This window comes from Wyeomyia smithii, chromosome 2 (genome assembly GCF_029784165.1).
Source record: "Wyeomyia smithii strain HCP4-BCI-WySm-NY-G18 chromosome 2, ASM2978416v1, whole genome shotgun sequence".
Classification (NCBI taxonomy): Eukaryota; Metazoa; Arthropoda; class Insecta; order Diptera; family Culicidae; genus Wyeomyia; species Wyeomyia smithii.
In genome coordinates this window covers 38,928,983-38,952,382 of record NC_073695.1, presented here as the reverse complement: position 1 = coordinate 38,952,382, position 23,400 = coordinate 38,928,983, and the positions used below count along the sequence as shown (strand labels likewise).

Here is a 23,400-nt window from a genome sequence, read left to right as displayed (position 1 = left end):
GTGTTGTGAAGTGATTTTCCCCCATTATTGTTCATAGTTACAAACATCACGGACCAACAAACGTCGTGGACCAGAGTTGATCTGCGATAACGCACACATATATGAAATTTGACAGCAGTGAATCCCCTCTGGTGTTATCGCAGTACATTTCGCATACATGCATGTCAAAATATGACAACGTTTTTCTTCGCTTTGCTTGCGAATCTTCTCGGTCTCGGTCTTGGCTCAGCACTGGCACCGGATTCGCTGGTTGCCTGTTGCCGTTAGACTGTGGGACTGTGGCCACTAGCTACATAGCTGCTGCAGTTAATTCGCAATAAATTTGAATTAACGAAATGCGTCTGCCTTATCAGGCCGTTCCGGCAGCCGAGCCGGCCGCGTCCGTGTGCCAGTTGTTGAATTCGTCGTTCGCCTTTGAAGATGTGCTGCTTCCTGATTTCGGTGATTATCTGATGTTTCGTGCTTTGGAAACGGTTCACTTGCTTTCTAATAAATAGAGTGGGGCTAAATGTCGTTCTGATTGAACGGCAACCATCAGAAGTAATGAACCATGATTGAGATTGTCTTGAGAACCCCTAATCTCAAGGTTAGACGTTGGTTTCTGCGAAGCTAGACTCGTGAGTTCAGGTCTAGAGTGGAAGGTCGGATAGAACCAGTTGTCATGAAGTCATTTTTGAAAAGGAAAGTAAATTCTGGAAATTTGAAATTATTTCACTTCATTCATCACCAGAGTGAATGAACTCGTAACTTCGCCTAAGGACACAGATAAAACTAATGCAGAGTCTGCTGGAATCAAACAAGAAAAGCAAACGGAATAAAAGTACGTACTAAGACGATTGATAGTTGGCCTTTGCGAGAATAGTATTTATTGTAATACATTAAAACCGTTTTAAGCAAGAATCACTGATATAGCAATTTTCCATCGAAGACTATTCTAATGAGCCGCAAGGTTACAGAGCCCGCTTTGGCAAGCTGGTGGTCGTGGGTTCAAATCTTAGTAGAATCAGGCCATTTGGTTGTCAAAGGACTTAAGCATTGGTTTATTCTCAGGCTCCCCACAACGAACTCTTCCTTCTTACACACAAGCACGGATATGAATGATAAGCATATCACTTACTTCAATAGTGATACTGCCAATAATATGAAGTGCAGAGTACAGAAAACACCTGGGCAATATCACAATAGATTTGATCTCTGGTCGCAGTGATGAGTCCACACAGAAAAAAATTGTAATGAATAGTTTCAAATTGAAAGTCTATTTAAAACCTTAGACTAAAAGCTTTTATAATAATTAAAAAGCATAGCATTTTATAATACAAATTATCGCCCGACACAAAGCACGGAATATAGGAATGAATTAATTCATTAAATTAGGTAAAATTATTCCAAATTCTTCAGAGAAACAATCGTAACTGGTCTCTTGACTCAAAAACATTGTTGGATTGAGACTGAACGTTACTCGATTTCCCATTTAATGTTCTACCATCACTATATGTTGATTCAAACCCGTCGATAGTTTTCCTTCAGTTTTAGTTTCGAGTTTAACTCGATATCTCAGAATTTCTCAGGGCTCCCAATTTAACCGTTATGTACTCGGCAGGGTACCTTCTCAGACTTTATTGCTTCAAAAAACAAGGATAACCTCAACTCAGTCTAACTAGTGGAAATAAACCATTTTCATCATCAAATTGTTTATAGCAGCAGGGGGAGTCGAAGAAGAGGTCGATTTTTTACCCAAGTAACGACAGGGTACCCGGGAGCCCACAAAATGAAATGCTTCTTGCTTTTTCATATCTTGTCCGATTTTTGATCTTGGCCTGTCAAAAGATTGAAAAATCTGTCTACTTTTGTAGTCCGGGACCGAAATGAACCTGTGACCACATCCGGTTCCTATAAATCCGGTGAGACAAATAAGTATAATTGACAGTAAAACCAAATAACATTGGTATCAAAATTCGTGAAATTACTCCAGAATTTTCATTCGTTTTGAGTTTATCTGATGAGTTGTCCGAAATGGCCATTTCGGAGCAGATTCTCGATTTTGAACCTGGCCCCGGAGATCCGGATTTACAGGAACCATTTGGAAATGAATGGTTCTTTAGGTCACATATACTGAAAATAGAAAAAATTTCCAATATTTTGACGGGTCAAGATCAAAAATCGCCCAAGAATTGAACAAGTAAGAAGCATTTCATTTTAGTGGGTACCCAGGTACCCTGGCGAGCACTCACATGTGTTAAAATTACCGAGTACATAAGGGGCCATCCACATACCACGTGGACAGATTTTTAAAGATTTTAAACCCCCCCCCCCCCTTCCCATCCATGGACAACTGTCCATATAAATTCTAAAAAAATTGTATGGACCGTGGACGTTAGACAACCCCCCCCCAAAGTTGTCCACGTGGTATGTGGATGGCCCCTAACGGTTAATTCCTATTTTTATTCCAACCCTGACCCCAGCCAAATTGAAATTCCAATTATAATACCAATCCCAATTCCAACCACAGTTCCAATCCCACTCTAATCTTACTATTCCAATCCCAATACAAACCTAAACTCTAATCTGAATTCGAATCCGAATCCAATTCCAAATTTAAATCCTAATCTCACAGCGATCAAAACACAAATTCTAATATTTTATTCAAGAACTTCATACTAATCTCAATTTTAATTCCATTCGAATCCTTCTCTTTATCCTAATCCCAATTTTAATTTCAATCCCATCCTCTAACCTCGATTCCTATAGAAATCCAAAAATCAGTATTTGCAGCCTAAATCCAATCAAAATTCTCACTCCAATCCAGATGCCTATCCTAATCATATTTTCGATTCCAATTTCAATCCTAATCCCAATTCTAACACATATCCAACCCCAATGATAATCCCAGTCGCATTCATAATTCCAATTCCATCTGTCTAAATCTCGATTTCAATTTCAAACTAAACCCAAATTTAAATCTCTAAATACGAATTCAAACCCAATACAATAAGGTCTTACAAATTTGGAACGCATCTCTCGCGTAAAAATAGACCAATTTCAATTCTGATCTCAACTTAAATTGTAATTCCATACAGAATTTCTATCATAATCCCAATCCTAATTCCAATTGCAATTGCAACTTCAATTCCAATCCGAATCCCAATCCTAATTGTAATTCTAATGCATTTATCAATCCCAATCGCAATCTTCAACCTCGATACCAGATCCAATCCTAATTGCAGTTCAAACCCTTATAACGTTTGCGGTAAAAAAATGGACAAAAATTGCCGATTTTTCATGGGTTCACCTTTAATCGCACTGACGAAACTACTCATGCATCATGAATCATAGTAACCCACGAGTCAGCAAGAAAAAAATTCAGAAGTGTGCGCGTTCAAAGAACGGTACCTCGCCGCGTCAAAGACGGACATCGTGCATACCCGCCCGTTCCGGCATCTACAACATCTTGACACTATTGGACAACGATCAGAGCATCGAAAGAAAGCCCGGCTCCGGACGGCCAACGATCCTGAGCGATAAAAAGCTTCGAAAGATGCTGAAGAGAGAGACCGAGGGAAAAGTGGCTAGTGGCAGCGACAGCGGTTGAATAAGATTGTCAAGTCGATTTTCCCGGCAAACCGCGACGTGGCAGTGGTAATGGACGAAGAGACCTATGTCACCCTGGATGGCAACGACTGGCAGGGTACTTCGTTTTTCACTTCTCCCACGAAGGAAGTGAGCTCCGAGGTGAAATATATTTCACACGCCAAGTTCCCCAAGAAGGTGCTGCTGTGGCTAACAATCAGCGAGAAGGGGATGTCAAAGCCGCTCTTCTTTCGCTCCGGGCTGGCCGTGAACGGGGAAATTTATAGTATGAAGTGCCTGCCAGTAGTTGTGTCGTTCATCAAGTAATACCATAAGGGCCAAGACACGGTGTTCTGGCGAGATTGGGCGTCGGTCCACTACTCAAAGCGATCGTTGGAGGAGATGGAGCGGCTGAAAATCGATGTGGTACCGAAGTCGGCGAATCCGCCCAACGTCCCCCAGCTGCGACCCATCGAGAATTTCTGGGCAAACTTGAAGCGCAAGATCTATTCCAACAATTTTGTCGCGAAAACGGAGGAGGAATTAAAAAAAAAGAACGAAGAAAGACCTTAAAAACATGCCTACACGCATCGTCCATGGCGAATGTTCCGATTAACTGCCGGAAGGCGTAATATTTTTTTGCGAGGAAGCTAACATGATTACCTTCCAAGGGAAATTCATCCATTTCAATTATCTGTCTTAGTTTTTTTCATCACCATCTGAAAAAGTCCTTTTTTTACCGCAAACGTTATGAGTTTAAGTATTGTAATTTTACTCTCAATTTCAATTGCAATTCCGAACAGAATTCCAATCATGATTCTAATCCTAATCCCTATTGCAATTGAACTTCAATTTCAATCCGGATTTCAATCCTATTTCTAATCTGAGTTCCAATTTCGATCCAAATCTTAATCACAATTCGGATACTTATCCAACCCCAATATTAATTCGTATCACAATTCTTATTCCATTTTGAATCCTTTTCTGACTCTTGATTGCAATTTCAAATCAAATCAAAATTTAAATTTCAAAATCTCACATCCAATACAGTAAAATGTTACACTGTTTTTGCGTGAGATGATTTTCTCCATTGCTCAAAAACGGTGTGAGTTATTGACCTCATTCCAATCACGTTTTCTATTTTAGGCCAAGAGTAATCATATATCCATTTAAAAAAAAAATCCCAATTTTGGGTGTAGATACGGTATTACAATTCTGATCTTAATTTCATTTGCGACTCCAAACAGAATCCCAATCCTAGTCCTAATTGTAATCCTAATCGTAACACTGATCGTAACCTTAATTCAATTGTCAATCCCAATCTCAATCTCAATCTCATTCTCGATACCAGCTCAAATCCCAAATCCTTATCTTCTCTCAATTTTAATTGCAATCACAAACAGAATCCCAATCTAAATCCCAATTTTAATTCCAACGGCAACAGCAACATCAATTTCAATCCGAATCCGAGTCCCAATCCTAATCTTATCTAATCCTATCAATCCCAAGACACACCCTAAGACCAATTCGGATTCGAATCCGAATCCAAATGCAAATTAAATCTAAATTGAAATTTAAATCGAAATCAAAATCTAAGTTTATATCCAGAACCAAACTAAAATCCAATCGAAATCAAAGCCTTAACAGTAATCCACATCCCAATTTCAATTCTAATCTGAATCACAATCCCATTTCTAATTTCGAACGCCATTCCGGTTCCACTCCCAATAGGGTACTAATGCCCTATGGTGGTTTTAATTTTAATTGATAAAGCATGGCTTATGAATACATGAAGTATTCTCAATTTTATGTTTCAAGGCATAGTTTTGCGAAATGAATGTTTTTTCTTGCTTTTTGTTGTATCTTTTGAAATTATATCTAATCAAAATTACAATGTTCCTGACTCGGGTTAGGATCCAATCACAATTTTAATTCGAGTTCGGATGCCAATCTCAATCCCAATGTCAACCCAATCCCAATCCCAATCTCAATCCCAACTCCATTTACAATCTGATTCTGAATCTAAATTTTCATTCCAACCCCAATCCATATTCTAATCTCAATATTAATTTCAATTCAAATCCCAAATCTCAACTTGAATTCGAATCCAAATCCAAGTCCTAATTCAAATATAAATTAAAACCAATCGAAATCTCAATAGGAATCCAAATCATAATCTCGATTCAAATCTCAATACGAATTCAAATTCTCACAGTCCAATCCCGATCCCAATCTCAATTTTAATACGTATTCCAATCACAATTCCAGTGCCAATTGGTGAGAAAGTTTGCACTAGTTACTTCATTACAAAAGCCGTTTCCTCATTCTTTTTAAAACATTTGGTGGGACGATTTTAAGAAGCCTTATTTTATTTGTGACTCTCATGCGGATTGGCAATCGATGAAGCATGACTTATAAATATATAAGGTATGCTTAATTTTATGTTTTCAAGCAAAGCAAACCCTTGGTGCTTCGCAGCCAACTGTTTAATGTACAGGGCAATTGCGGGGCTAGCGCTACGATCCTACTGCCACCAACAGTCTCTCCCGAACCGGGACTCGGGATGCCTATCCCAATACCAAAACCAATCCAAATCTCAATATCAAACACAATCCCAATCGCAGTCCCAATTTCAATCCCAACCCGATCCCAATCTCAATCTCAAATCACTATCTAAAATTTGATTCTATCCTAATTCTCAAGACTATTTCGAATCCAAATCTAAGTCCTAATCCGGATGAAGATCCAACTCAATCGAAATTCTTATACGAATCCCAATCCAAATCTTAGTCGCGATCCGAACCACAATCTTAATCCAATTCCGATTCCAATTCAAATTCTAATACAAATTTCAATCATAATTCCATTCCAAATTCTAATTGAAATTCTGATTCAAAATTCATTTCCAAACCAGGTCCTACAGAATGCGGCAGGAAAAAAATGCGAAAATGTTTGTTTTATTACAAATTTGTAAAAATGAAAGCTAAATAAATGATTACTGTTAAGGTGCTAGGATGCCATTGGGCCATCGTTTATCGCATAGAAAAGCTTCGACAGGATGAAAACCATTAGAATTCGGGAAGTGGAGTTTTACGTTTTACGCGTACGCTAAACGTGATTGAATCAGTCCGTGTAAAGACTGCTCGCTACGTGGTTCTTTCCATCGATATTTTGAAGGATCAAGTGCTTCTCTGGATGAATTAAAAACCAACATTTCAATTCTAATCTCCATTTCAATCCCAATCCGAATTCCTACTCCAATTCAAACCCGAACCCCAGCTCGAATACTAATCCTAATACTGATCATAATCCTAATTGCATAGCCGTATTCAGGGGGCGGGGAGAGTCCTGGAGTCCATGGCCTCCGGGCCTCCACTTCTTTTGACTCATGACTAATTACAAAATAATGAAAATTCGAAAAAAATTGTGTCACTTTAAACTAACTGAAATTTTAATAACGCCACGTTCCTTCTATAACCTTCCTTTAACTTGTAAATTTATATGACATATTCCTTTATTGAAATTTTGACAACTGAATTACTAAATGCGGCCCTGCCTAATCTTAATCCCAATTCCAATGCAAATCCGAATCACAATCCCAGTCCTAGTCACAATCCTGATTTTAATTCCAATCTGATTTTTAACCGTAATTAAAATACTCAAATCCCAATCTTTCCAATTTCAATCCAAAACCGAATTCTAACTCCGATGCCAATCCCATTCCCATACCTAATTCCAATTCAAATCCCAAATCTAAATCGAATTTGAATCCGAATTCACATCAAAATCTCAGTCCCGATCCATACACAAATCCAGATTCCATTCAAATCTCGATACGAATCTTAATCCAAATCTCAATCTCCATCCAAATTACAGCGATATGATTCCTAACCTAATTTAAGGGCCAACACATTGTTCTACAACAGGATGAAATGTCATGTCACACGTCAAATCGAACCCAACGATGGCTGATCGAAGACTTGAAGTTTTGGTTAAAAGATTTTTGGCAATCCGGATCATAACCCATTGGATTATTCGGTTTAGGCGTATGTCATGAGTGCCTCAATTTGCACAGTATTTTACCCTGGCTTAAAGACCCTTAAGTCGGTAATAGTGTGAACATGGCAGTCGGTACTGGAGGACTTCCAAAGGTTCCAGGTTCCAAAGGTGTGTTCTAGCTTTCGGCGTCGCGTGGAGGAAGTCATTGATAAAAATAAAGAATACATAGAATAAATTTGTTTGAAAGGACTTAATGACGATAGCTGAACTCGAAAATGTTGATATTATTTCTTAAAGCATTGAGTAAAGAAATTTGAATGAAATATCTTTGGGATTTCGCAATTTTATTGGCGTAATCAGAATCCTAATCCCAATTTCAATTACTTACTTACTCTATCTTCTTGACCGACGGATCGTTCACCGGTCTAGGGCCAAACGAGTTGAAGATGATTTCTGATTTTCAGCTAATTTAAGCAATTACATCCAAAACCAAAGCCAGAATAGTTTCATGGCACCACAAGTTTAACGTTGAGAACAAAAAACATGGGTGCAATTGGTTTTACGTTATGTAACTTGGAAAAAAAACAATATGGGACAAAATATGCGGGTACATTTTAAAAGTACTTGCAAATTTCGTCCCATCACATATAAATTCAACCAGCAACAGGCAGTATCACTGGCAACGTAGATTGTACTACAGAAAAACAACATTAGTCTAGTTAATTGAATGACATACTTCTATATGCCTAAAATTATCTGATGTACACTAATCTGGAGCAAGATTGTATGTCGAAGTTTGAACCACTATGCAGTGGGACCGTAATACGGGTACTTTCAATATGGGACAAACACAACTTGGTATTTTTTCCATACAAAAGTATCAATTTTAGATTTTTTCGGAAAATATGATAACAATTAACTCGATACCCGATGATAACTCAAAAGTGGCAAAAATCATTATGGGACAGTTATGCGGGTACCGGCAGTAACTATTCCTGCCTTAGTTGCAATCCCAATCTTAATTCTAAATCCAAACCAAATCCCAATCCCATTTCTTCCAATCCAATCCAAATCAAAACTCAAATTCCAATTGCAATTCGAATAGCATAGTTTTGCGACAAAATTTGTTTTGTTTTGGTTTTTTAATCTTTAAAATCTGTCTAATCAAAATTTTAACCTTAAACCAAGTCTACATTTAATCACAATTCTAATTGCAGTTCGGATACCAATCTCAATCTTAATCACAATCCTAACCTCAATCTGAGGGAGCTGCGTAGCCGCAAGGTTACAGAGTCCGCTTTGTCAAGCGAATGGTTGTGGGTTCGAATCTTAGTAGAATCAGGCCATTCAATGTCTTACCCTTCCTTTACGCTAAAATTTATAACACTTTGCGTGACTTTCTCTTAACAATACATAAATCCCTCTTATTAATAAAACTGGCAAGAAGGATGCACCACGACACTACTCCAGGGAATCATAATTGTTGATATTTGGCAAGAGGAACGAGCATCGGTATGGTAGAACAGTAAGCGGGTAAAAGGAAGAGTATCACACACAAGCACTGATAAAAAATAATAATAAGCATGCCACTTCTAAATAGTGGTGTTGCTAATAATAGAAGTGCGGGATACAGCAGACACCCGGGCATATCTTACAATAGATCAACGATTCTGATTGCAGTGAGGAGTCCATACAGAAAAAAAAAACTCAATTTAAAGCTAAATCCCAATATAAATCTCATTTCCAATCTGATTCTCATTTCCAATCTGATTCCAACTCTCAACTCGAATTCGAATCCAAACTCAAATTTAATCGAAAACCCTATACGAATCCCAATCAAAATCTCAATCTCGTTTCTAACCTCAAAACTAATCCAAATTCCAACAATCCTCAATTTCAATTCTAACACTTATTCCAATCTTTATTACAGTTCCAATCCTAATCGCAACTCTAAATATAATTTCAATTCCAATTCGAATCCCAATCCCAATGCCAATTCCAGTCTCAATTCCAATTCAGCTCCAGATCCTGATTTTAATTGTTATTGTAATTTCAATTTCACTCCCTATTCTTGTCTTGATTCCAATTCCAATTCCAATCCGATTGCTAGCCTGAGCTTCAATTTCAATTCCAATCAAAACTCAATTTCCAATTCCAATTCGAATCCGAAACTGAATACAAATCTAAATCCAAATCCCGATCCGGATCTGTATCTCGGTTCTTATTTCAATTCTATTAGAGCTGTTAGAGTGAAAAAAAAAACATGTCTCAAAACACTTATCTACTAATTTTCCTTGAAAAAGGCCACCAAAACGGCCGAAACGTCGGGCAATTTATCTAGATTGTCGTGTACTTCTATTTAAAAAAGACTGTGAAAGCCAAAACAAAACACATCCGCACTTATTTTTAATTACTAAAAATGTATCTGTGATTCGGTTTCGCAGTCTTGCTAATAATAAAACGACTAGCGTTGTTCTAGCATTCGACGTTTCGGTGTATATTGCAACTTCTTCCGGGAATTAGAAATTTTGGAAATAAGGCATTATGAAAAAAAAACATTAAAAATTAGAAAAGAAAACCCTTTAACAGAATATGAATCATTCCTTGAGGAAGGGGGAAATATACGCCGAAACGGCGATTGAAAAAGCAATCTAGTATTGTTTTATCGCTGTGCCGTCGGCAGAAAAACATCCATGGATACAATTCCTCAGTCGATAGCATAGAATGTTTTCTTAATTGAGAATTTATCCCAGCTGAATGAGGGGTGGTAGAACAACAAAGAAGCTCAAAACGACTAAAAACTATTACCGGTCTTAAATAATTTTATCAATAAAAGTTTTTTTCCATTGAAAAAATGATTCAATATAATAAAAAAACAATATTCAAAGATTGTATTAAAATTCAATTTCATTCAAAAATTTACACGGATTGATCAACCATAGTACTGATTTAATGCCGAAACTCGTTTACAATACAACTGTTTTTCAACAATCCAAAGCTCAGGAGATTTTTGCAGCAAATAAGTTATTGAAAGGTACGTCACTTATGCAGCAAAAAAACATCACCATGCCAGCAATTCCTATCCGAAAATATTTTTACTGCGATCATACTCAAAATATATGTAGTTGACTTTAATCAAAAAATTTCAGACCGGTTTTTCTAAGGACCTTAGGGTGACTTTTTTGATATAGTGAGACTTAAAAAATCAAAATTTTTCAAAAATTTGTAACTTCTGAGCCTTTTCACCGATTTCAAATCTTTGGGTGTCAAATTGAAGGAAATTAGTGCACCTTTCTAGTAAAAATAAAATAATAGTACTTCAAATAATACTAACTGTGTGAAAATCATGATAACAACCATATTTTGCCGTTTAGGTGGGTACCCAAGACATTAAATATCAGATTTTTACAAAGTAATATTTTATCATTTTGACGATATAAAATTTTCAATCTTCACCTCCATTGAAAATAGCTCTCTCAATACAAAAATCCTCTTGATACTAAATTACAATGGCTGTTTTTATTTGGGTCTTCTCATTTCAGAAAGTGTCACCCTGAGGGCCAAACAATAAAATACGGGTCCCGAAATATTCGATAGAGACCGATAGAGATCGATTTTAGGCATGATCGGAGTAAAAATGTTTTGGGATAGGACTCTACTGCATGGAATTGATGATGTACGAAAATTACGTCAATAGACCATTGGACGTTTCGGTACTCAATTGCTGAATAAAATTTAGACAGCAGGCACTGAACCGCTGACATCACATACGTGAAAGCAACGTCAATATGAGTAAATACATTGTCTCCTATTCAGTGTGGAAAATGGTCTATATGCTTACTATGCTGAATTGTGAATTAACGAAATGAACTTTAATTAGCTATAATTGTTATCACAATGATGGTAATATATTCAAGGTTGTGAAGTTATCAGCTTAAGGGGTGAAGAAAGGTGATTCAGCATGTGATTTGCGTCTTTTCTGTTCTAAAGCCAAAACTAAGTTCTTTTTGAGTGATGCATTGAAAAGGTTTAAACTTGTTCAAAACATTTAAAAACCCATAAACCGTTCATCTGTTGATGCTACAATCAAAAGATTTTTTTCAGGTTGTTAAGAATATGTCACAATAAGTTCGTATACTGACTCTGGTTTTACGATGAAAAAGTATGTATTTAGTTATGAATTTTATGCTTTGATTTTTGGTTATAAACATCCGATAAACCCAAAAGTTTTGTTCAGTTTCTTCTGGAAACGAGACGATCCCGAATTTTAAAAATTGTTGTTGTCGGTTAAAGATCTTACTTCACTAATGGAAACACAATTCCTGAAATTCTGTAATCCTCTGTTCTGGTTTCGTTCCAAAATAAGATCAGACTTTCAAGATACCGATCCGAATAGACTTGAATTCATTGGATTCTACCCGGTCTGATCACAATAATAGATATAAAAACATGAGAGAATTACTCTATGGGGTTTCTCCATTCCAATAGGAACTTGCATTTCAATTGAGGGCAAGATCACTTATTCAGAAGCAGCTAATTAAACTTTATAATCAAATCATAAGCTCAGTTGGAAAGTTGATTGAAGTATGTAGCACGACCTGTCACTGCTTGGTGCGAAAGATATTATTAAACGTCAGTCATGTCCGATGTTAGTAGCGTAGTTTCCCTTCCGCTGAAAGTTACCAGCACAACTCCTCCAGCACTTTTAGCTTAACTCAAAGCCAATTTGTTCAACATCACTCCAAATGGTGTTTGCCGTCAAAGCCACACTTTCCCACACATTCGCCAATTTGCATTTCACCGACACGGAGACCACAAAAGGGCGCATAATTTATTCACCCCTATCATTTTATTAGAATTAATTTACTCACTCCGGGCGACGACGCGATCGGTTTTCTCTCCTCTGTTGTGGCCACTTTGCAATTTCTCGCACCCGAGTGAACACTCGGCTTGGATCTCTCACGAAGCCACTGCTGATGAAGAACTTCACTCGAAGGGAGGATTGTGTGTGAGTACGATCGATTTGTTTGAACACGATCTCTACCGGTTTCTAAATCTGAACCTAGCGCCGGTATAAGCAATTCATGCAAACCGCACCGGGAATCACAACACTCGCGCTAATTATTACCCGATGTTGACAACTAATTTGCATCCGCAAAATGACATCACTTTCGAGCTGCAGGCTGCTGCGGATAAATCTCTCTAGCGATCTCGATCAGCTGTAATCACTGCACACGGTTTATTAGGCTCCGGTGGCTGATGTTACCGTCGTCGATGGCAACCCTGACGGGTCGTTCGTTGTAGTTGGCACTGGAGCAATCGATTGCGATCTCACTTGCAATTAATTAGCGACTGGCTGGCGGCGGCCTGACACCGAGTTCACCGTGGGAGGGCAGATCTAGAAGAATTCCAATAGTGCGCACTCACGTGGTCGTTTGAAGATGTTGGGAAACTTTGGGTTTGTTTAAGCGGTGAAACTACTAGCACTTGTTGCCGCGGTCAGCTATCGGGGTAAGATAAACAATGGCTCACTAATTAGATTCAAATATATTCAACACGTTTTGAGTTCACTCTTCGTATGCGACCGACAGTTGTGCGGCTTCTGCTCGTAATGTCATCAAAATTCGTTCGCCTAGGAAAGTGTAGATTGACGACTGCATCAAAAGCTGTGCGAGTAGAAATGGCTGGTAATTAGTAGAGCGACGGTAGCTGATAAGCAGGATGTAATGGACCGAGTCAACTGACAGACCGTGGTGCGCGTTGTTCACTGATAAGACCGTCGTCACTCGCCACCTCGATCAAATCGAGTGGAGCCCTGAAGAATTCGACTTTAGAAGGTACACACAGGTGGCAAAAGAGAAATGTAAACAAATCAGTTCCTCAGCTTTCGACTCACAGCGCAACGCGGATAGGCACAACAAACGTGGGGGAAAGAAAAACGACCGAAACCCCCTCTCGATGGAACCGACGGGAAGCGTGCTCACGGGTTCGTAGTTAGAGGTCGGCAGAAGAGATCTGTTTATCGTTCGAGCGGTAACGCGATACTACTGGTGCGCGACTGGTTTTTGGTCGGCTGGTGCTGCGCGGGACTTGCGATCTGCAGCGGCCACGACTGGCTGTCTCTCTGACAACACAACAGGCAGCCGTCGGTTCCATTCAGCAACAGCAACTACAACAACAACATCACAACCGACAACCAGCAGCGAGCTGAGCGATAGTGACTTTATGGAATTCTATCGCCGTATGCCATTATGCCGCTTTATTCTATAATGTTTGTTTTCGTTTGTGCTCGCGCGTACAGAGTTCGCGGTAACTCTTTTTTGTTTGCTGCCTGCGCGGTCTGTTGTCTCTTTCGTTCAGTACGAGTCTATCCGTTCCAGTCGATGTATGGCTGAGTGTGTGTGTGTCGCGTATGTCGCGAGCGCCTGGGTCTGAGGGCGAGATATGAAGGGCCGACTCGTAAAAAGATTTGACTCGGAATGGTATTATTTATGAGCCTCTGGTGCAGTTCGCTTGGAGGGAAGTTTCTCGAGTGCCAGAGAAGGAGGAGGAGGTGGCACAGATAAGGATGGGTGCGGTTGGTCAATAGTACCGGCGGAGAGGCACAGATGATGGTCGGTTGGTTGACTGCCTGGATGGACAACTGCAGAACGAAGCGTGGTGACATGTGAGCGACAGGAAAATCGGCACGCTAGACGTTTGACCCTTCGGAGGTTACTGGCGTAAATGTTAGTTCTTCTAATGGCACAAATATTGCAGTTAAAAATAATTATCCACCTTGTAAGCTTACACATGCTTCGTTGATCTGCAGGAATAAGGACATAAACTTGACATTTAACAAGTTTTCCCCTTTGAACATATTCGACCAGCTTCTAACCAACACGAATCATTCATCTAACACATTTTGCTAATATTTAAAATTAAATTGTTAAAAAAACTATTCTTTTCAATTTTACGATTTTTCCTGTAAAATTTAATGTGAAATTTTATTCTTATAACTGCAAATACATATTAGAAAAAAAAAATAAAAAACTCAGGGTCCAAAAGGGTTAGCCGGTCATCACAATTAGGTCGATGACAGAAACTAATCGCTCGTTCCAGAGTATGTGATACACAACAACGCATTCACTAAACTGCAAGCTGATTTATTCGCTTAAAAAGCCCGAGCCCGTTCCAGTGACACAATGGATGTCCCTCATTTGCCAAGGCCTGTCCGATAAGTGGGAGTATCTTTCAGTAATTACTGAACAGCGAAATCAATTCCATTCGACCGAAGACGGGGATGGCATTTCCCAAGCGTATGCCACAGCTTCCCCGCCGCGGTACGCGGCTAGTGATGATAATAATAATGTCTATTCAATAGCTAATTTGTGCACTAGAGTCTACCGCCTTCCATCATCCAGTTGATCTGGCCATAATCCGTTCCATCCTTGTCGCACAGACCAGGGGAAAGCCGGTGAAGGAGGAGAAAAAAAACCTAGCGAGACTATTAAGGCAATAAAACATGCTACTTCACAACAAACGACCGCACCACAGCAAGGCAGCAGCCCATGTGAAGTTCAAATATGAAAATACTGATACACAACAGCAGAAATGAGGAAAAAAAATAATATCTATAAACGAATTGTAGTGGAGGCTGTCTGTTTACGACAAATGTTTTGCTGGACAACGCATGCTGGTGCTGTGAGTGGTGTATTCTCATGAAGCGACAGGCGGGCGACTGCTGAAATTAAGTGGCATTCATGTGTGTCAGATTCGCATTTCTGGCTTTTGGCGTTGGGATGGGAGTGGGAATTGCTAGACTGTCTGATGATCAATGTTATTCTCATTTTTGCCAACGCTACTTTCCGTTCTGAAATTCATGATAAATAGCCGGGCGCACGAGGCTGGTTTTGGGAGTTTAACCTACCACTCTTCTTTCCAGAGGCAGAAGAGGAAAAAAACGCTTTTGATGAGAGGGTTGTAAAAAAATTAGGCAGAGACTAATTAAGCGAATGCCAACAGCAGTGTAAAATTTTATGACAGCGCTTACAGGTAAAAATTGAGTCACCAGAGTATTAGTTCTGTCTAAAAAATCACAAGGGTTGTATGCAAAGCCACGACCGCAAAGTTGACGTAGAACTACATAAGGTTGTTTGTTGCATTACTTGTATTGAATATTTTTAAAATTTTGTGCAAAAGATGAAAAAATAAAATTAAGTCCCTATTATAATAAAACTGGTGTGAGTAACATATGAAAGTTCTCTCCAGGGAATTGTAATTAGGCGACATTATTGGGATGGACTAAGGCTCGGTATAGTAGAACAGTAAGCTTGAAGCGGAAAGGTAAAACTTACACACAAGCACGGATATGAATGTTAAGCGCATCACTTACTTCAATAATGATACCGCCAATAACATGAAGTGCGGAGTACAGAAAACACCTGGGAAATATCTCACAACAGATCTAATCTATGGTCGCAGTGATGAGTCCACACAGAAAAAATAAGTAGGATGGTGGTATCCAAGACACGACCGGAAAGTTGACGTAGGACTACGATAGTTTTATATTTCATTTTAAGATTTCATTTGAGCACGTTTTACTTTTGACACACATGTGCCAAAAACGAGCGATTATGTTTAATCATATTTTTGAAATTATTTGTTTTTTTTTACCAATTTATTCCTCCAACAAAAAGGTATTTTGATTCTCAGTACTAAAAACTGTACTATGTCTCTAATCACTCGGGTGGTCAGATCAAGATACATGCGGACCTGTCCCCGTTGAGTTCCGGCGAACTCCCAAATTAATGAGCTTAAATTCATTAAGCAAGACCTCTAACGACTTGGAACTGAAACTAGTTAAATAATGTCCACATCTTCTGCTAAGGTCGTCATGGGCCACTTAAAAAGTAAAAAAAGTCATGAAAGGAGATCCGGCATGGTTCGTATTTGGCAGCAGAAAATTTTTTGGCGTGTTGGCAAAATCAAACGGGGGTCTGTATTTTGATTATTTATTTGCAGCACTCTATTTTAGAAGCAAAAGTTTTCTTTTTAACATTGATGAATACCTTTTATCCTAATACAGTCGATTTTTTATACAGATTTTTATTAATTACGATTTAGTAGAAAGTAAATTATTTTCTATATTTAATTGCCTTGTGGCTCAAGATGGCTCACTCACCGATTCCAAAGAAGCATCTTGTTAGCTTTACCTGTCTATACCTCACAACTGCCAAGCAATAATGTCACATAAAATATTTTCCATCATTTACAAGTGCGCGGGAAAAGTAACGATAAAAAATTACAGTTTCTAGTCGAAAATGTATAATACAGAAATTTTAGAACTGACTATTGAACATTTTAACATTTAATTCAGGTCAACTTAAACATTTTATCAGTAAACAGGACCAGAAAAAAGTTTTTTTTGTTTCAAGATGTCAAAAAACTGCAAAAATACTGTTATCTTCAATAAAAGAGAAACCGGACTGAAATGATAAACAACATTAGCCTCAGCAATTAATGTTTGCTTGGTGTTGTTCAATTACAAGTAAGGTTATGGAAGGTAATATTTTCTGGCAGATGCTGATGCAAAAAAAAATGATTTGAAGAATACAAATACAATTGTGGAAATCCTAATATCAAGATGAAATGAATTTGGTTCATCTCTATACCGCAACCGCGGGGTGCTACTAGGATTACCATATTGAATTAAATTCGTTTAGCTAGAAAAATATAATCATCAATATAGCTCGTTAAACTGTCTATTCAAAGATCTGTACGGAACATTTTGGTTTTCTATTGTCTTTTTAATCTAATAGTTATTCAAATAAATCTGAGAAAAACAGAGTGTAGAGTTCACAAATAAACAACGAATTTTGCCTGTACAATGCACCAAATTTATATACCCTGCTATCTGCCTCTACCGACACGTACAGATTTCTGTTGTCCCCGGCGGCACAGCGTAATGTGTAGCACCTTCTGAAATTTGCTTCTGTACGAAACTAAAAGAAGAAGAAGACAATTTAAACGCACTTCTATTGTCTTCCAGATCGCAACACGATACCTACGCGTTAGCCCAACACGCCCCACTGTGTGTCGAAAGCGTCAATGTAGTCTTCATTTGGCTTGGCTGCTCACAAATGAATATCGCGTTCTTCTGCACTGATAGACAACAAGTGAAAAGCGCTCTATTCATACATGGCTCGGTGCAGTACTGTTGCATGTGCCAGCATGTTTTCCTTCAAGACATCAGTTTTAATGACATTCTGACAGCAGATCGTTAAACTGTCTGATAAAGGAGGTGGTTACACACTCCCCGAAAAAGCTTCACCTTCAAGACATAAAAATAGTCTAGGCTCAGGGAAGCAAACATTAGTTGTGACATATCGGGATGGGGAGATTCTGTCAATTTTTTTTGCCGCTGATATAGAGGATATTGCAGCAGGCAGTTGGTGTCTACTCATGAAATCTGTGCTAGGCGTGCACGCATATGATTGGTATATTGTTCGTGAAAATTCGACCTTGAAACATTTATTCAATTTTCACTGTTGAGGAATTAAGTAATAATGATAACTAAAGCATCAAAAAATTGTCCATCATTTAATCAATCCAACGACATATTGGCTATTGTAATCCATCATGTGGTTACATCAGATTTACCGTTTGAAATCTTTCATTCCGACGTCACACTTTGGTTTAAGTTTCCGCAGAGTGAATCCCGATATAGTGCGGTAAGACGTAGTCCTTTGTCAAAAAACGGGTGACAATTTTGAGGCCCTCTTACTTCACAACAAACATGCTCAGAGAGGAATGAGAGTATGTATATAAAAGCTCTCTCTCCTCTTTTTGCCAGTATTTTTTTTTTTGTTTATGTATACCCAGTTCTGTTCAAAATGGCGTCGGAAAAAGGAGCATTTCTCAAGCTCATTGTACAGTTCGTTATGAACTGCACAACGATTTTGGCAAAAAGTTCACGGTAAACCATTTTGAAAGTGAAAATCTCTCAGGTTCGACTGTGTATAATTTCCTGTAAACCTCAACAATAATCGCCAGGATTTTTTTGAAAGACCGGCCAGAGTAGTGGACAGACAGTCTTTCTGTCTGAATCACGGTTCAAGCCTAGTGGCTAAGCTATCAATCAAAATGTATGCAAGAACGAATGATTGAACAAATTTATGTTTCCATTTCTTATGAAACATCATACCGATGAAAAGTAGGTGATTTGACATCATTACATTGCGTCGAAAAAAACACAAACGGTTCTAAACAACCTCTAACTGGCAGAAAGGAATCAAGTATGGTTATACTGGGTTCCTCGTCACTGCAGAGTGGAAGGCAATGAAAAAGCCGTTACGTTAGCTAGACAGAGGTCATGTACCGATTTTATTAGCCCAGAACCGATCTGTGGGGTGTCATCAAGCGCCTTGAAAGCAGAACTGAAAACCTGGGAACAATACAGGAGAACTGGATATGCTCAGTAGGGCTACGTCAGTCGAATTGGTTTAGAAAACCAAGCGTGAAGAAAAACCAAAATTGCTTAGTTTAAATAAAAAGGAACTAATAACAATTACCGGACTGTTTACAGGACACTGTCCAAGTAAGTATCACCTAAAACAAATTGGTCAGTCAAATGACGAAATTTGTCATCTCTGTGGGTTCGAATGAGAAACCGCAGAACATTTGCTCTGCCACTGCAGTGCACTAATACAGCGAAGAATAAGAGTATTTGAAAAGGAACTTTGGAGCCTTTCGAGGTCTGGTCTGCAAATCCTAATGAGGTATATAATTTCATACGAAATTCATTGCCAATTTGGGAGAAAGGGTGCAACATGTCAACGACCATTACTTTCATCAACAGTGATATGTCAGCCATGAGTACCTAGACTAAAGAAGAGGTATACCACAAAAGTTCAAAATAATGGTCGCAGTGGTCCAAATCTTACAAAAAAAAAAAAAAAAAACACCACTTGACTCCATTTGTACCCTAAATACGCAGCCCAATGAATCTAACTCGATGTCGTCCAATTGAAGATTTCTTTGGGATTTTGAGTTTCTTCGGCGCAAAAATAATGGGGATCAACGAACTGCAAACAGTTGATTGGTAAAGGCCATACAAATCTCTTGTTTCGGCATCAAAAGAAAGTTTCGTCGGAAGACCTGTAACGGAGCATTCTCAATTGTTGAATATTTTTTATTGATATTCTTTCATGAGAAATAGATTAGTTTTTCTTTAAATTCACCCATCTTTATTCTAATTTTTGGTTGTCACCCGTTACGTTTCATGGCTTTAAAAGGTAGGTTTTTTGATGTTTAACAACTTTGCTGAAGACGCTAATGAGCTAGGTCCCTAAACATGCTATAGTTGTTCAAAGTTGGGTGTGTCGAATTAAATGCTGAAAATATTTTTTTCTTTTAACATTAACAGTGTGCCGGCGTCAGCAGGATTTTCATCAGAAGTAACATCTGCAACGCTTAATAAATCCTAACTACACCTAGAATATTGACCTTTATTTGTTAGCCTTATCCATCTCTGTATATAATCTCGTTACGACAGGTTACTTCTGAGGGTAATGTTGGCAGAAAAAATGATCTTAAGCACTTAATTCGATATACTCAACTTTGAATAGCTTCTTGGGGATCCTAGCTCTTCAGCGTCTTCTATACTCTAGAATTATTTTTATATTTATTCCCTGCTCATTATATTAAAAGTTTAGGTTGTTTTCTGAAAACTACAAGGCGGCATCCTAAATTTAAAAATGGCGCTTGACATTGACTTTTGATCTCTGGACATAATCTCGATTGAGCATGAGCATGAGCATGATTGACCACCCGCGGTTGCTACTCCGTTATTGCCAGATCAGCTGTAATTACACAGAGAACCAATGGGTGATGTTTGGGACTAACATTCATCCTCAATGTGTAAAAACTGGTGATCTTATCTTCATGTTAGGCAATACCAGCGCCGGCCGCATCCGAATGCAGGTCAAAGAAGGAGTGTGTATGGGAATATGTTGACGTGATACTCGCTTTATTGGAAGCCGAGAACACCTCTGCACTTCCACGAGAAATCACTGGGATGTTGGAGAAAAGGGTAGGGTTTGCAGCAGATTTCGTTTTGGTAAACGATGCGCTGAATTCGGGTACCGGGTTCATAGCAAATATCGCGCCTACAAGTTCATATTAACCTCCGCGAAAATTATTACGCGATTCGAACTCGTTCTGTTTGATATACCACCGAAAAAAGGGCACGCGAGAATACCACATCATTCGATCATTCGTTCAGTGTTGTGCTACCAGCACATATCATCACACCACAACAACACTCAACCGGCAACTGGCAACCGGCCAAACGGTTCATCATATATCGCGCCTCATATATCTCTGTACCGCCCCTCTGTCTCTGTCTGTATATGCTTCCGTCCCTCCAGTTCGACATGCACATGAACCGACCGACCGACCGACCGACCGCACGCTAGCTCGCCCGCCCGCACGCAAGCACGCACGCACGCACGCACGCACGCACGCAGTCCCTCGCGCGCCCGTTTCGCGTTTCGCGTAAGTAAATGCAACTATCGGCGCACTTGTGGCGCATAATCTCGATTTCGAAAATACTCATAGTGAGAGGTATTTGTTCATCTTAAACTGTATTCCAGAAACCGCCAGTCGCCATCTTGAAATTCAAAATGGCATCTGGATATCATTCCGATAAAATACTAATATTGGATTGCATTATATCTGTGTTGAACACAGGGCTTGACTTTTTCTAACATCGTGAAATTACAATTTTTTGCAGTGGGCACGCAGCTTTTACATTTTACACTCTCTCAGAAGCCTCCCAAAAGACATAGTTTTACGTCAAAAAATTCAGTATCAAGCTTGACAGTATTATACAATGCTCCGATGTTGAAAAAACTGCTGAATTTATTTCGTATGTTCTAGACTTTTTAAATTTTAGTTAGTGTCGGATATTTAAATATATTTTTAGCACTCACAATACAATACATTCGAGTCGCTTTTTATACTGGGGATACGTGAGGAGTATCCTTGGCGACAAACTAGAAAATGGTGTTTGGCGCAGACGCATAAACCATGAAGTGTACCAGGTGTACAAATCGGCGGATATAGTTAAGCGGATAAAACACGGCAGGTTACAGTGGGCTGGGCATGTAGCTAGAATGCCGGAAGAACGACCAGCGGAGACTATATTTGGCAGAAATCCCGATAGAAGCCGTTGACTTCGGGGTAGGCCCCGCACTCGTTGGATGTTTGCTGTCGACGAGGATGAGATTGGAGGATAGCAGCCCAAGACCGAGTGACATGGCGACGTATTCTGGATTCGCCATTGGATCGATAATCGGTCTGTCGCCGTAAAAGTGAAGTGAAGTAAGTAGGTACGTGAGGCGTTAAAACGTGTCAATTACGAAATTGGTGTCAATTTCCACTTAATTTACGATAAAAACTCTGATATCCATGAGAAACGAATTCACAAGTAAACAGTTTTCCGAGATGTTTGCCTAATACTACAGAAAAAAAAAAAAATAATGAAAGCAGATAAAAATCATGAGAAAAAATAAAGGTTCGGTAAAATCAGAAAATATTCGGAAATTCGATTTACGCAATTTAACACATACTTTTAATGAACGTTTTAAAAAAGGGAAAAGCAGTAAAAAACATTTCAAGTACGCTAAATTTTTAAAACCAGCGTGGAATCGAAATTCTGAATAAAAAAAATAAATAAATAAATAAATAAAATAAAAATCTGCGTCAAAATGTTTTGTCTTTTTTTAAAGCTAATTATAGTATAGTTAAGGTGAAGCCTCATGAAAACCCTAATGGTTAACATCATCGTTGATACTACTACATATTTACACCTATATATGATATTTTTTTTGTTTTGCGTGATGCTGTTTATAATTTAACAGATTAACCTATATGGAAAACATAGAAAATATTGCTAAGGACAGTTGCGATCGTGGCTTTGCGCACTGTTATTTCTTGTCCTGTTGAATAAAAGCGGATCGCAGAAGATGCAGCGTCCTCTCAGGTACGTAACAGTTTGTTTACGCTGTCGCGTGTTGTATATTGCAGCTATGCGGCTGGACGACAACAAAACATTTTAAATATTTTGTGCAAAAGAGGAGTTGCAGGGTTACCGAATTTAAATTTGTGCAAATAAATATGACATCAGGATACAGGAATGAAATAATAACTAGGCGACGCAAAGGAGTTCTAGCAGTCAGAGTGCATGGAGATTAAAATAACATTCCTCTTTGAATTCTAGTTCTTGTCCTTAAAAAGGCAATTGTTGTTCAATTCGAAATCGGATATGACGGCTTGCAGATTTCGATTTCCAGGATCCAGAGCGCTCGTGGTGTTGCGAAAAAAGTCAAAGCTTCACCGGAGCACAGTGGTAGGAATGGACTGAAATCAGGGCGAAATTTATAACACCTGAGGGTTGCGTCCTAGATGAAAGATGCCTTTTCGAATGTTGATCCTGAAACTATTGGCCATCTTTTGGTTATGGTTGTGTAATTCAAAACTTCACCGCTAGGCCGGCGCTGTCGCTAATGGCGCAAGGAAGCAAAATCGAAGGATAATGTCTGAAAGTAGTTTGGAGAGAATAGTTTTTTGAGAAACTTTTCCTGTGAAGTTAGTACATGATGTGTTTTTTTGAGAAATTCGGCAATTGATCTTAAACACATGAGGACGTTTCATAATCATTTTCAGAATTTTATTCTGAATTATTTGAAGCGCTTTATTCCTTGTTAAACAACAACTTGACCAAATCGATACAGCATAAAGCATTACTGGTTTTGAAACTTTGTTTATAAATCAGAAGGTTATTCTCTAAAC

The 23,400-nt window shown here is 38.7% G+C and overlaps 1 protein-coding gene across 3 annotated transcripts in view; it reads right to left on the bottom strand.

Moving 5' to 3' along the window:
• LOC129724619 (sorbin and SH3 domain-containing protein 1) overlaps positions 1–23,400 on the bottom strand; it is a 255,649-nt gene that overhangs the window by 204,176 nt on the left and 28,073 nt on the right. Inside the window, exon 1 of one of the 3 annotated variants that reach the window (XM_055679658.1) lies at positions 12,438–12,519. The exons of the other annotated variants lie outside the window; for them this stretch is intronic. The gene's annotated coding sequence lies outside the window, so the exon portion shown is untranslated. Of the gene's footprint in view, positions 1–12,437; positions 12,520–23,400 lie in introns of those variants that run through there. 3 annotated transcript variants of the gene reach the window in all.